At 40.9% G+C, this 13,829-nt stretch overlaps 1 protein-coding gene across 3 annotated transcripts in view; it reads left to right on the forward strand.

Annotated features, from left to right (window-relative positions):
* elmo1 (engulfment and cell motility 1 (ced-12 homolog, C. elegans)) overlaps nt 1–13,829 on the forward strand; it is a 120,533-nt gene that overhangs the window by 12,802 nt on the left and 93,902 nt on the right. The gene's annotated exons all lie outside the window — the stretch shown is intronic.

Genomic DNA, 13,829 nt, shown 5'->3' on the forward strand with positions numbered 1-13,829 from the left:
AGACATGTGTGGCGGTGGCAGTGTTTGCGTGTGTGGAGTTAAGGGTAGCTTGATGTATAGCCACAGCTGTGGGAGGGGACGGAGAGACAGCTGGCAGAGCAAAGGGGTGAGTGTAACGAGGAGCGAGTGTGACAGCCACAGTGACTCCTTTGTTCCCACTCACTTGTGCCAGTCACAGCGAGTAGATGGCTGATCTGTGAAGTGACTGAATCCTTTCACAGCAGCACCTAGACCAGATACACAGTCTAGCGTTACACTAGCTCTCTCCTCCGTGCGTGTGACGCTATACCACAGGGAGCTGGCAGTGGCAGCAGGAGATTTCCACAAGATAGCCCATAACCATCTTCCATAATGTCAGTGCACCCGTAGAGCACTTATTACGCTTGTGATGATAGTCATCAGTGCGAACATAATTGTAGCGCCAGCAACATGGAACAGTAGCCGGCTCGCTATATGCTTAGGTAATGAGTGTTGTTGGGGGCCTGTGTTCTCTCCTGAGTTATGGTTTAATAAGAGGAGTAATTTTTGCTCTGGTGGAGGAGAGGAGCGCCGTATGTGTGCAGTGGTCCTGTGTGGCTTCTGGAGGAAATGCTGCTACAGTATGTGCGCGTCGAGTCTTATCGAGGTGCAAGGTCACTGGAGACAGCTTACTCCACCTTTCTTTTATTAAACCTGTCTGGTGTGCGTGTTCACATGGGCATTTATCTTTCTCAGCACAGTAATTTTCACTCCTCGACGCCGGTAGCCTGTAAATAATAGACCACTGGATGTAGGATGTACTCTATCGCTTATTCCTTCTTACTATTAAAAGCGCTCTCTCTTATTACCATTTAGCTTTTCCAGTTATTTTTTTCCAGGAGTTCAATCAGCCCTCTCAGCCCCCTGACTACTTCCTCTGAGTATCTGAACCATTTAGTTCAAGTAGGACAAGTAAAAATAGCCACAAATCAATCCCAAATGTTCTCGGGGCTCTTCGCACATCTCGATCTAGGCTAGCACAAACCAACAGGGGATAGAGTGACACGGCATTCAAAGCTGGGCGGACTGACTGGCAGACTGGCACTTGAGAGGAGGGCATGTTCATTAAAAATGGGACTGGTAGCAGTGATTCGGGCCTTGACACACTTTAAAAGCCATTAAAGAGGCAGCGGCGGATTATGGTTTGTTGAGTTATGATGATGATATGACCTTTTGGTTATTACATGCTTCAACGGAGATGGTAATCCTCTGAGCTATTGAATTTAGCTAAGTGGAGACCATGTTTCCATTAAGAGATGTATATGACGTGTACTACACTGCAGCAGCAGTTCACAGCAGACAAAATTATCAATAGCGCAGAAATGTCACACACAAGTGTTGTGTAATTCCACAGATGGCACAGAAAGACCTGCAGGGCTAAGGAGCAATGTGTGATCGTCAGCAGGCGGGCAAAGAGCAATCACAGATCTAAAGATATTTCTTTTTATGTACGTTGCATTCATACCATTTTATTTTATTTATTTATTTATTCAGATCAACTACAAGCATGTTACACAAACATTTTAGATTTTTTTTTAATTAAAGAATACGCCATTGTTCCTATCAAATATAAAAGTAGGCTATTTTTTTAATCTTTATTTTAAAAATTCTCTCAAATCACAACCAATATTTTCATATTTAGAATATTTAGAAAGGCCTGCAGTATCGAAACACCTTTAGCAGCAAACTATATTTATCCTTTATTTAACCAGATAAAAACTCATTGAAATAAAATCTCTTTTCCAGGAGCGACCTGGCCAAGGGGGCAGCACAAACATTATTACAACAATAAAAACAAACAATACAAGCAGACAAATACAACTGTCACACACCACAAGTGAATGAGCATGACATCCAGTTTGTATGCAACACAAAAACAGCTATAATGCAGAAATAACTGATATTATTGTTGCTTCAGCCCCGATATTAGTGATAGGATTGAACACACGAGGGCTGCATGGTTCATTACCAGCCGCGACAGTGACACTGGTATTGTTTTCACCTTGTGAGTCTGTTTTCGAGTCATCATGGCAAAATGTGGTCCTGACACCTACTGGAACGGAAACTACCGTTTGCCAGGTTTGCCGGGATAGTGTCGCAACTGTGCAAGATGCAGTTAAGAAACGTTACAGGTGTATAGTTGAGATCAAAATGAAGGCAGTGTGTGAAGATTGTTGTGGTCTGAGCTAGGGCGCCGAAAGTAGGATGTGGGGAAGGAGCCATTGGCCTCCCCATTTTACGCCCCTGGTCCAGTTCAGCGTTGCGGTTGGTGTGATGCCATCACAAGATGGTCTCTAGTTTATTTCTATTTCTATTAATACTTTTATGCCATCTCTTTCCTACATGAACATTTGTCTGCAGTATTTGCAGGGAGCCCCATTGCTCTCCCAATTTCTCCCAAAGTTAAATTACCAAATGACCAAAACTGTTGTTGCATGACAAGCTTTGCACAGGCAGAATGGGCAGAAACAAAAATGAAAGTGTGTATGTGAGACAGAGATGAAAGAAAACTAAACAAAAAAACTAAACTAAAATGAATCAGAATCAAAGAAAACTTGCTGCTTATTCTTCCAGGAAGAGGAAACAAAGGTATTCAACTCCATTTCTGCCAAAAACTTTGTGCTTGTACCAAAAAATGGGTTGTCTTGTGCTTTGAATTCAAAGAAGATGATGACATAAAAGAAATTGCAAGTAATGTTTCGCCATATTTGACGCAGTGCAGGGTAACTGCATGTTTATACAATCAAGTTATACATCGTCAACATTCATCATGGGACCTTAATCACAATTGTACCCTATCACAACCATACCTGACAACATTTCTAAGAATCATGAGAGAGAATTGTAACCTAACTTCTGTCATATAGCATGCTGAAGCACAGTGTTTGCGTAGACCTTGTCACACTGTGTTGACCCTGTCCTCGCGAGGCACCAAGCATATCAGAAACTTTCTGAGCGTCGGGAGTTTCATGGGAAAATCCTGCACTGCAATGCATACACTTTGGCAGGATATACACCAGCATCCTGTGGGTACGACTATATGGCTCTCCCTGATACCAAATCGTCTGAAAGCAATCCGGGTTGGGTATGTTTGTCTAAACACTGAACAAAATGAAAGCCTGGCCTTGGTGGCTCAGCAATCATTTGCAATGGAAATTCCCTGACCCACGATGCCCAATCCTTCACATCCCATTTAACTCGATGGAGCACATGCCAGCCCTGCCAGCACTGTGAGCAGAGGGAATTAAGCTCCTATAATGTAACAAAGCAGGTCTGAAAAAGCTTTCTAGTCATCAGCGAACCAGGAGCCTTTAGCTTTAAACCCCGCTAAGACTGTAGGTAGAACTCTAATGCTTTTTGTAATACTCTATAACAAGAATATGCTCTGGGTATCATGTAACTTTTTGTTCAGTAAGCAACAGTGAAATATTAATCCTTTATACAACCTCCATGTTAGCTGTTTCCAGGGCCAAACTTTACCATACAACATCATTTATCTGTAAAAATGAAATATGTTTACTTAATATACTGTATAACACTATTCCACAGTTAAATTTAAAAGTCTTCCTCGACTCAAAAATGTGTTTTGATTATTGTTACGTCACTTGGGTGTTTGACTTTCACTGTGCAGAATAATGTATGTGCAGAGTTTGAGAAGTCTGTCTACGGAAGGAGGAAAGTTTCTCTATGCTCTCCTTGAGTCTCAGTTCAAGATGTGTAGGTTCGAGCAGGGTTTTGTGACATTACAACTAATTTGGATGCCAATTGTGGTGCAATATGTAAGTTGCAGAAGTGTGATGTGGAAACTTGGAACCTCCAGCCCCCACATGCTGTGAAGTCTTTTTTTAGTAGTTTAACTTAACTTGAAATGAACAATATTTACATATTCATAGATTCTGGCTTTTTAATGAGGGAGAAAGAGTCGAATTTTAGAACTATGTAAATTCAACTTTTTTCTGGAAAAAACACCCCAGACACAAAATCCCAAAGTATTAAAGGAACAGTGTGTAACATTTTGGGGATCTATCAGCAGAAATGGAATATAATATTCATAACTATTTTTTATTAGTGTATAATCATCTGAAACTAAGAATCATTGTGTTTTCGTTAGCTTAGAATGAGCCCTTCATATCTACATAGGGGGCAGGGAGTCCGCCATGTTTCTACAGTAGCCCAGAACGGACAAACCAAATACTGGCTATAGAGAGAGCCTTTCACGTTTTTACATTACCTGAAGGCCACCGTAGTTCTCCGACACTTGTGAAACTGCGGTAGCGTGAGCTGCAGCGTGCAAAACCGTTTTACCGCCAGCCGCCGTCTGACTTCCGCTGCTCCTAAAGTAGTGTTATTGTGGTAAGGACTCTCGTTATCGCAGACTTGAATAAGGGAGGAGTGAGCGGAGGGGTACTCGGTTGGTTGCAATCTGCAACCACACTAGCTGCCGCCAAATCCTACACACTGTACCTTTAAGTAAGAGTATTTTTTTAAGTCTATTTTTTAAGTGTTTTAAGTCTTAATACATGTCTGTTAGGGGGAGTGATGCTGCAGCCTCCTCAACAATGAGAAGAGATCGTGAAGTGTGCCTACTGAGACTTCATTTTTGATTCTTACATATCCTTTTTTTGTTTTTATGGCCAATTTTCAGTTAAATCTTTCATCGTATTTGGTGGGAAGGAACGTAACAAGAACATGAAAGCACTCACACAGTGAACACATTTGTTTTTTCATGTGGTATAGATAAGGCCCGTCATTTTCCCCCCTGGTTACAATCCCTCCATCTGTGTTCATTCGTTTTGATAAGAGACGTGTTTAACAGGATGGGCACCGTAACATATGAAGCACTCACAGTAATTACCGCACTCTGCCATAGAAAAGTTCTTCTTTCTCTCCAAATTGAGTGAAACTAAGCCTTTAGCTACAGTATTGTTCTTGCGTAATCCTCACTGCTCTATTCTGGGACTTCCACACGACTCATGCCTGGTCGGCAGAGTGCTCCGCTGCTCTTTTTGTGGGTTCGTGGGTGTGAGCGAGTAACTTCCCAAAGCACCTGCCCGTTTGGTTTTCAATTAGCAGACAGAAGACGTGCCATCATTATCTACCACATGAGCAGCACTAATCCAGTTAAGGGATGGGAGATCCCTGAAGAGCTGTATTGGGTTAGCTGGGATGTGATAACCACTGTCTGTGTTTTATGAATGAGAAGAAGCCCCGCAGAGGGGAGTTTTACGTCTGTTGTCCTTTGCTGGTGTATACACTTTCCATAATAACCTTTTGTCTGGTTTCTCCCTGCTTTCTGGGGTGTAATTTTAGCACTTTGAGGAAGTGTGATTTCAGCCTTTTTTTCCATTTCTACCTCTTTTGTAGAATTGAAAGACCCTTGTGCAGTTAAATTATAGTAGACGAGTGTGGATTTTTAATAATTTCTACCTTTTTTAAGATTATTTTTTTCTTAAAAGAACTGAACGTAAAGCAATTTCCCCAACTCCTGCTCTTGTAAGGATTATTTTTATATTTTCATAACATATTTTGTATGAGCCAGACTAGCAGGCATGTGGTTGATAAAACATGCCTATCATGGCACTGTGTTGGAGAAGAGTTATTGATTTGCCCCGCAGTAACGCAGTTTGATTAGTTACACAATGTGGAAACTGGACTCATAACTTAATGTGTTTTTTCAATGAAGGCCTAGCTCCATAACATGAACTGTGTCAGTGTTTTTTTATAGACAAAAGGCCGTTTATGTTTATGTGGTTGTTTTGCCTTCTCTGAAATGCACCCACTTGGAATGAGAGGGGGTGTTAGAGAGAGAGAGATGCTCTGATGCTCTCGCTGTTCTGTTAGAGTAGTCAAGGTCACTTTATGATGGAGGCGTTTTTCTGCTTGTGAATGAAGAATGCAGTGCTGGTCCCTCCTGATGCTACAACGCCTCCCGCCTCCTCCAGGACACACACAAACACACACACACACACACACACACATACATACAGGCTTCATAGTTAGACAATGGGACTATAGACCTGTTTCCATGACTTCCCTCTGCGACCAACCAAAAAGCACCATTCATCCCCGCCTCGGTCACGTGACCTGACAGGGTTTTTGTGTGGTCCCTACCCATCCCCTCTATGCATTCTCACACACACACACACACACACACATACACACACACACACACACACACACACACACACACACACACACACACACACACACACACACACAGAGAGAGAGAGAGAGGTCCAGTGAACTTTTTCAGGATGGTTTGTTCCTTGAAGCGTGGCCTCAGAGGCTCCAATCATTGTTGTCTGCCGTGATCAGTCAGGGGGAAGCTCTGGTCAAACCCCCCCCCCCCCTCCACACTCTCTGCTGCTTTTAAAGAATTGCACTTTGCTTTGATGTTGTGTTTTTCTACATCACAAACTTGCGTGTCTTTTGGAAACAAGGCACACGTTTGTTGTTTCTTTTGACGTTCCAGGTTTTAACACTCGTTTGATATTTCACGATATCAAAAAAGGGATTTCAGCTTTGCTTTTGATGACAAAGGAGGGAAAGTTTAGTATCCTATAGTCGGAAAATGTCTTTATTTCTTACCGCTCTTTGATCGTTTGTGTCTCCCATGTGGTAATATTAAGAGATAGTACTTTGATTTGAGTCTGCTAAAGATATAGGTAACAGTACAAAAGTTCAGACTGCGCTAAATTTTGGTGAGGAAAAACTGTCACGGCCATTTTCAACAGGGTCCTTTGACCTCAAGATATGTGAATGAAAACTCTGAGATGAACAGAGTGAAAACTGTATCTGATTAGATGAAACAGATGTTGACAAACTGCATAATTTGCAGTTGAAATATGTAATAAATTGCAATATAATCACAATATATCTTATCGCCATACTCAGCATATCGTAAAATGTTTAAAATCGTATTGTGACTTAAATATCGTGATGATATTGTATCGTGAGTCCTCTGGTGATTCCAACCACTATTTTGGACAGAACAAGCCGTTTCCCCGTTTCTATAGTCTTTTTGCTAAGCCAGCTGCTGCCTGCAGCCCAACATTGAACAAACCGATATAAGAGTGATGTCAATATTTTCATCAATCTCTTTGCAAGAAAGCGATTAATAAACATATTTCTTTGATACCCTTTAGTTTGATGTGTGACTAAATTCTGTGCAACAAATACTACACTGTTGTAAAAGTCAGTCTGGAGCATTGTAGTACTCAGAATGTCCTCGGTTTAGAGAACATAAAAGGTTTCCGACTACTTTCCAATTTGGAAATAGTAGATAGAAAATAGTAGAATAGAAACCCCTGAGTTTTTCTGTGTCAGTGATCATTTGAGTCACATTCCAGTCTGTCCCTTTAAGCATCCCGGCTCCTAATGGTTCAGCTATGTAAGTTGATTACACCAAAGACCCCACGGGCCTGCTGCCAGACCAGCCACTGTGGAGTCTTCTGGGGACGCACATAGCATAGCAGACATTTTTATCTCCACAAACCCACATCTCTGGCTGAGGTACTTTGAGGTTTAGGAACCGCTGTTATCAGCCTCAGAATTTAAACTGAGGTCCATAAAAGCCTTCTGGTGAGGATCAGAACGGGCGAGTGGTTGAGTGCAGAATGTCTTTTGGGGGGGTGAATTGATGATGGTGCCGACGTCTTTCATGATAACTCTAGCTGTATTTGTGGTGTAGCAAATACTTGTTTCTAAGGATCTCAGCCTGCTTACAACTAAAATAGATATTAATGTCTTTTTGCTGATTGCACAAGTCAGCATGTTACACCATATGGTATATTGGTTTCTCTCGTCGAAGCTAGAATCCAACAATGTTTCTTGCTGCTGAATCAGGCAGCATTCCCATAACTCAATCCTTCTGTGTCTGTCAGTTTGGAAGAAATGCAAGCTTCAATTCAAGATTCAAGATCAAAATACAGTGTGGAGAGTGAGTGTTTGACCTGGATAAGCTGCTTTCAACAGGGCTGAGAAGCCTGAGAGCAGAAGGTCACACTGTCAGTGACTCATGAAGCCCGTGGGCTCGCTCACACATATACACACTCTTTTCCTCGCTGGCAGTGAAAAAGCTCCCAGGGTAAACACCTAATTGTGCTCCTCTTTTTCTGTTTTTAAGCTCTCACCGCCGACCTTGATGCTGACTGATATTGAGTTATGTAATGGGGGGAGGATGGCATGTTATTTTTAAATCCAAAGAGAAAGGAGATTGTGTTTGAACAGAGCACATAGCCTATTGTGTTTCAGTTAGCAAGGCAATGAAGGAAAAAAACAAATGGTCACTTTACATAACACTCTTGAATACACAAGCTGTGAGTGCAGAGGATTAAAATACACACCGAGGGGTATTTTAATGGTACAGGTAATGTTTTATAAGCACTTAAATATCCCAAAATATCATGAGTATATTTATCAGAGAGCAGTGATGAACCTCATTTGTAAACAATGTGTCACCGTGTTTGTCTGCTCACTCCTCAGCGTTTTGTAACTCTGATGTTGGATGCTGTAAACACCCAATTAGAATAAAAATTAAATCAGTCACGATGTTGATAATGAGATAATAGCACTTGGCCGTCAAACACCAAACATCTCTATTTATGGTCAGTATGACCACAATGCCGTGGTATCGACCTGTCAATCACAAGGTAGCCATGCCCTAAAGCATCCCCTGCTTTATGGTCTATTTTACTCTAAATGGGGCTATAATTTACTAAATGAACATCATGCTGTATTTAAGAAGACTTGAAACTAAAGATTGAGATCATAAACTCATGTTTACAATGTTTACTGAGGTAATAAATCAAGTGAGAAGTAGGCTCATTTTCTCATAGACTTCTATACAATCTGACTTCTTTTTGCAACCAGAGGAGTCGCCCCCTGCTGGCTGTTAGAAAGAATGCAAGTGTAAGTCACTTCCACATTGGCTTCACTTCTCAGACCCGAGGGTTGCCCACTGCCGTCTAGCTCGCTTCAGCTACGTGTTTTACCATACAGACGTATCAATCTTCTCATATAACTCTCAGCAAGAGAGCGAGTAAGCGTGCTTCCCCAAAATGGTTTTAATTTAACCCCTGAATAGAAGTAATATTTGTGAAAAATCGCACTTGTGAATCAGCATGTTGGCAGCTTATTACACAATCATAATATTCACAGCATGATCAGTAATAAGCTTGCTGTTTAAGGCTATTTGTTGCCCTCTTTACGCCACGCAGGTTGAGTTTATTTTTCATCATAGTATCATTCACTGAACCGTTGTGGTGTAAAACTACTGCGAGACATGCAGGGAGTCAGCAGCACATTAGCCTGTATGACCACGTTCCAATTATTACTATTATAAAGTATCACAGAGGATAATAAGGGGATAGTTGCACAAGCCGTGGGCAGTGAGACCCAACTAACAGTGTAACTCTACTTGACATTTCATGCAGTAAGATAGACCCAGGAGTGTTTGGTCCAATTAAGTAGCTGCTGTAGCTCGCAGGTTATTAACTTTGCCTCTGTGGTCTTCACTGCAGGCTGTGGCTGTTCTCTCTGTATAAAAGGTGCAATTTGAACTATATTTACTGGGGGGGAAGTCTGTTTTTAACTCCTCTTTGTCCAATTTTTTTGTCCAGAAAATAATGGGAGGGAAATTATGCCACATGTACTATTTCTGGAAAGCTCTACGGTCATGTTCATTCGCTGTTTTGAATTGAAGTCTCTGTAATGTAATCATGCATTACTGTATGTGATGATGGTTTGCAGAATGACTGACCAACATGTGCATACAAGGATGTGTGTTGATGATGTTGATCTGGACTCTAAACTGCAATTTGATGGAAGAATCTTCTGCTGGTATTACATATGGCCCATGGTAATTAGATTACATGTAGTCCCCCAGTAAAACTAATCCACTTCAGACTTCCTCCTCAGAGTCTCCCTAGCAGGAAGTCTGACTCTATTTCCAGTATCCTCTTCATTGTGGACATACTGGGACTCTGTATTTCTACAGGCTAATAGCTTGTGTTTATTCATTTGTATAAAGACAACTAGCATATGTTAACTTAGCAGCCAAGCCAGAGGCAGTTGTTTCTTGAAGGATATAGTTGCTGTTCTGTTTTGAGAGCTTGTGTTGTTTTGGGAAAAGCAGGACACTGTGTGATCATACACCTACTTGTTGTGAGGTGTTGTTTTTCAAGGTGATGTGCAGTTTGGAAGCTAAAACGTGGCCCCAGCTTTCCGTCTGCATGAACCATATGTAACGCAGACCACTCTATGTTTGAATGCATGGATGGATCATAACCACTGGAGTTTGATGATTACAAGTAAAGCATGTTGCTCCTCTTCAAGTGGAATACATTTGGATGTGGTTTTGAATAATAGATGATCCCCTGAGGTGTCGTGGAATTATCTTTGCCTGACAACCTCCTCTGCAAGCCGACTGTGGGAATGTGCAGATTAATTTCGTGTTTGAAAAATTGGAAAGAAAGTCGGTGAATAAGAAAAAGGGTTATGAAACAATAATCGAGCGAATGACGTCGACACCTGCCTGATGTTATTATCCAACATCTACATTTTTACATTTTTGGGTTTTCGGCTGACACATTCATCAAGAGCCAATTAGAGCTGAGTATAACCACAAGCTCAAATATCTGAATCACCAATATGACAAGCATCTGGTAGTCATGTGGGCAAGGGGCCAGAGCCACAGCGGACTGATAATAGTCTCTCTTGAATAGTACAAACAATAACTATCAATTATTTTGATAATTAGTCAGGCTGTTGTTACAATGATCAATCAAAATCTTACATATTGCTGGTTTCTAACTGAGAAGTGATACAAAAAAATTATTATATATCTATTCTTTTCATTTAAAGCAATAGGTTGAGAGCCAGGCCAGCTGTTTCCCCCCTCACTTCCAGTCTTTGCTGAGCTCTTTTGGCTGTAGCTTCATGTAAAAGACGAGAGAGTGGTATTGATCTTCTCATCTAACTCTCTGCAAGAAAAAAAAAATTTTTTTTTCCACCACAAATATTGATTTCTTTAATACTATATTATACTTAATAGTCCAAAAGATACAGTATGTTTTTAGTATAGTATACTCCACTCCACTGGAAGCTGCTTGATATCCTCCTGGATCCATCTTTCTCATATATATTCACAGTCTATATATCATTTTGTCTTATTGTCTGCATTGTAATTTTATTATATTATGCTTTTCCTGAGGTTTCTTCCATTTTTCCCTGTTAATAGGTTCTTTTTGGGGGGAGTTTTTCCTTATCCGAAATGAGGGTCATAAAGGACAGAGGGAGCTGTCAGCTGTACAGATTGTAAACCCCCCCGAGGTAGATTTGTGATACTGTGCTACATAAATAAAATTGACTTGACATTATATACAGTATACACTTCTCTGCACTATGGCTTTACAGCACTTCTTCTTGCCTTGTAAATAAAACAATCGCCTCCAAATCACTGCTACACCCGCATGCAAGATTCCTTGTTTTGCCAGTCAAGCAGCATCTGATTCTCAAAAAGCTTTCATGTTTGCTAGTAGTAATTATGTCACATTTCTTTCAAACACTGCTTCAACGCAACATGCCTTGCATACTAAGGCTGAATAGCTCCTGATTGGATCAACAAACAGCCTAGACAGTCATGTTAACAGCACTCTGTGACCAAACTACAATCTGCTGCTCTGTGAGCCGGTAAAAAAAGATGATGATTTAGATGTGCTGATGGAGTTTATAAAACCAGAATAAATGACGTACATGTAAACACAGCAGCAGGTCATGATGACACACTGCTTCTTAGCCGTTCCAGAAGAGACTTGACAGTCAATATCTATAACTCTGGTATCAACCACTCATCACTGGTAGGTTTTAAAGGTGGCTGTTAACAGTTGACAGTTTTGATTCTTTTTCATGAAGAACAACAGCTGCATCAGCCTGAATTGTTTAATTGAACTGATCGCCATAGTAGATACCAATAATTAAAAGCATTTACTCCAAAACATCTCGAAACTTCTCAAAATAATGATACAACGTACTGTAATTCACTTCTCTGCTGTATATTAGGGGTGGGAATCACCAGAGGCCCCACGATACGTTATTATCACGATACTTCAGACACGATACGATCTTTTTGCGATTTTAAACATTTTGCGATATGCTGAGTATTGCATTAAGATATATTGCGATTTATCACCTTTTTTCAGATTTTTACAAATTATGCAGTTTGTCAACATCTGTTTTATCTAATGAGATACAGTTTTCACTCTGTTCCTCTCAGTGTTTTCATTCACATATCTTGAGGTCAGAGGTCAAGGGACCCCTTTTGCCAGTTTTTCCTCGCCAAAATTTAGGGTAACTTTGGAGCGTTATTTAGCATTCTTCCTGACAAGCTAACATGACATAGTTGGTATCAATTCCTTAGGTTTTTTCTAGTTTCATATGATACCAGTATCTTCACTCTAGCTTGAAGACTGAGCCCGCTACAACCTTTGAAAGACTGGATAGCGGGCCGTCGTATTGTTAAGAGGTTAATATGATAAAAGATAGATACTTGACGTCCGTGTATTGATACAATATTGCCATGCAAAATATTGTGATACTATGCTGTATTGATTTTTTCCCCCACCCCTACAACATACTGTAATTCACTTCTCTGCTGTATCCGTATGATCAAGTCAGTAGTTTTGGCGATACAATTTCCCATTACAACTTTTTGACTATGTACCAAAAATATGGCAAAGTAGATAATAGCTTTGATAAAGTGAGGGGATGCAAATCCCTCAGCAGTGTTTGACCCAAGCACACAGGATCTGATGAGGGGGATTTTGAAAGGTTTCCGTCTGAAACAGAGCACAGCATCGTGGATGGGTCAGTGGTGCTGACGGAGAGCACAGAGGCAGGGTATTCACAAGGGAGCTGAGAACGTTTGGATAGATTATTAAAGCTCTGACCTGGAGTTGAGCAGAGTCCCCTGTGAGATCTCCGACTCAGCAAAGCTTGCCTGACCGACAGTTGCGTGTAGATCACAAACAATATTCTTAGCTGTCTTGCAAGGATTCGTTAGTTACAAAGGTCCTCAAAACTTTTTCACTTCCTCAGGTCTCATGACATTCCTCTAAACTCATGACAGAAACTCAATACAGATATGATATGCTTCTATTAGCTTGTTGTTATTTCGCTGTGTTGAAATGTTTTCCTGCTTGCATGTCTTTCTGAGGCTCTAAGGGAGTTTAAGACAGAACTGAAAGTCCTGGATGCTTGCGTTTATGAGGCTCATATGAACCAAAGTTGACCTCAGCATGGGTGGAGTAAACATCTGTTTTTGTGTGACACTCGCACAGATGGCCTGTTGAGCTCTCAGTCTCAAAAGAAGATGTCATCGCTCTGTGCAAACAGTAAATGTTTCATTTAGTCATTTTGCCTCTTAGCTCATCAGTGGATCAGTGGTCTTTTGCGACAGTGTGTGAAAACCATGTGACTCACTCTGTTGGCCCTTGTTGTAGACTGTTATGACTCTGTTGCATCAGTGGTGATTGGAGGGAAGTGAAAGCATGGCGTGCTACGTTTGTGGTAATCTGCTGCTCTCTGGCCGTGTTTGAACAGCAGCATTAAATGCATCATTGAACCTAACTTGGCTGTGAAAACATTAACACTTTGGTGCATTACCTAATCATTTTTTAGACTTTCCCCTGTGGTGTGCATCATGTCTCTCATAGATTAGCTGTCTGCTGTAACAAGTGTGGTATACTCTGAATAAGACTTAGGTGGAATTTGTTTTCAGGATAAATTATTAAAGCAATAGTTCAACATTTTGG

The sequence above is a fragment of the Sebastes fasciatus genome, chromosome 17 (genome assembly GCF_043250625.1).
Source record: "Sebastes fasciatus isolate fSebFas1 chromosome 17, fSebFas1.pri, whole genome shotgun sequence".
NCBI classification, from domain to species: Eukaryota; Metazoa; Chordata; class Actinopteri; order Perciformes; family Sebastidae; genus Sebastes; species Sebastes fasciatus.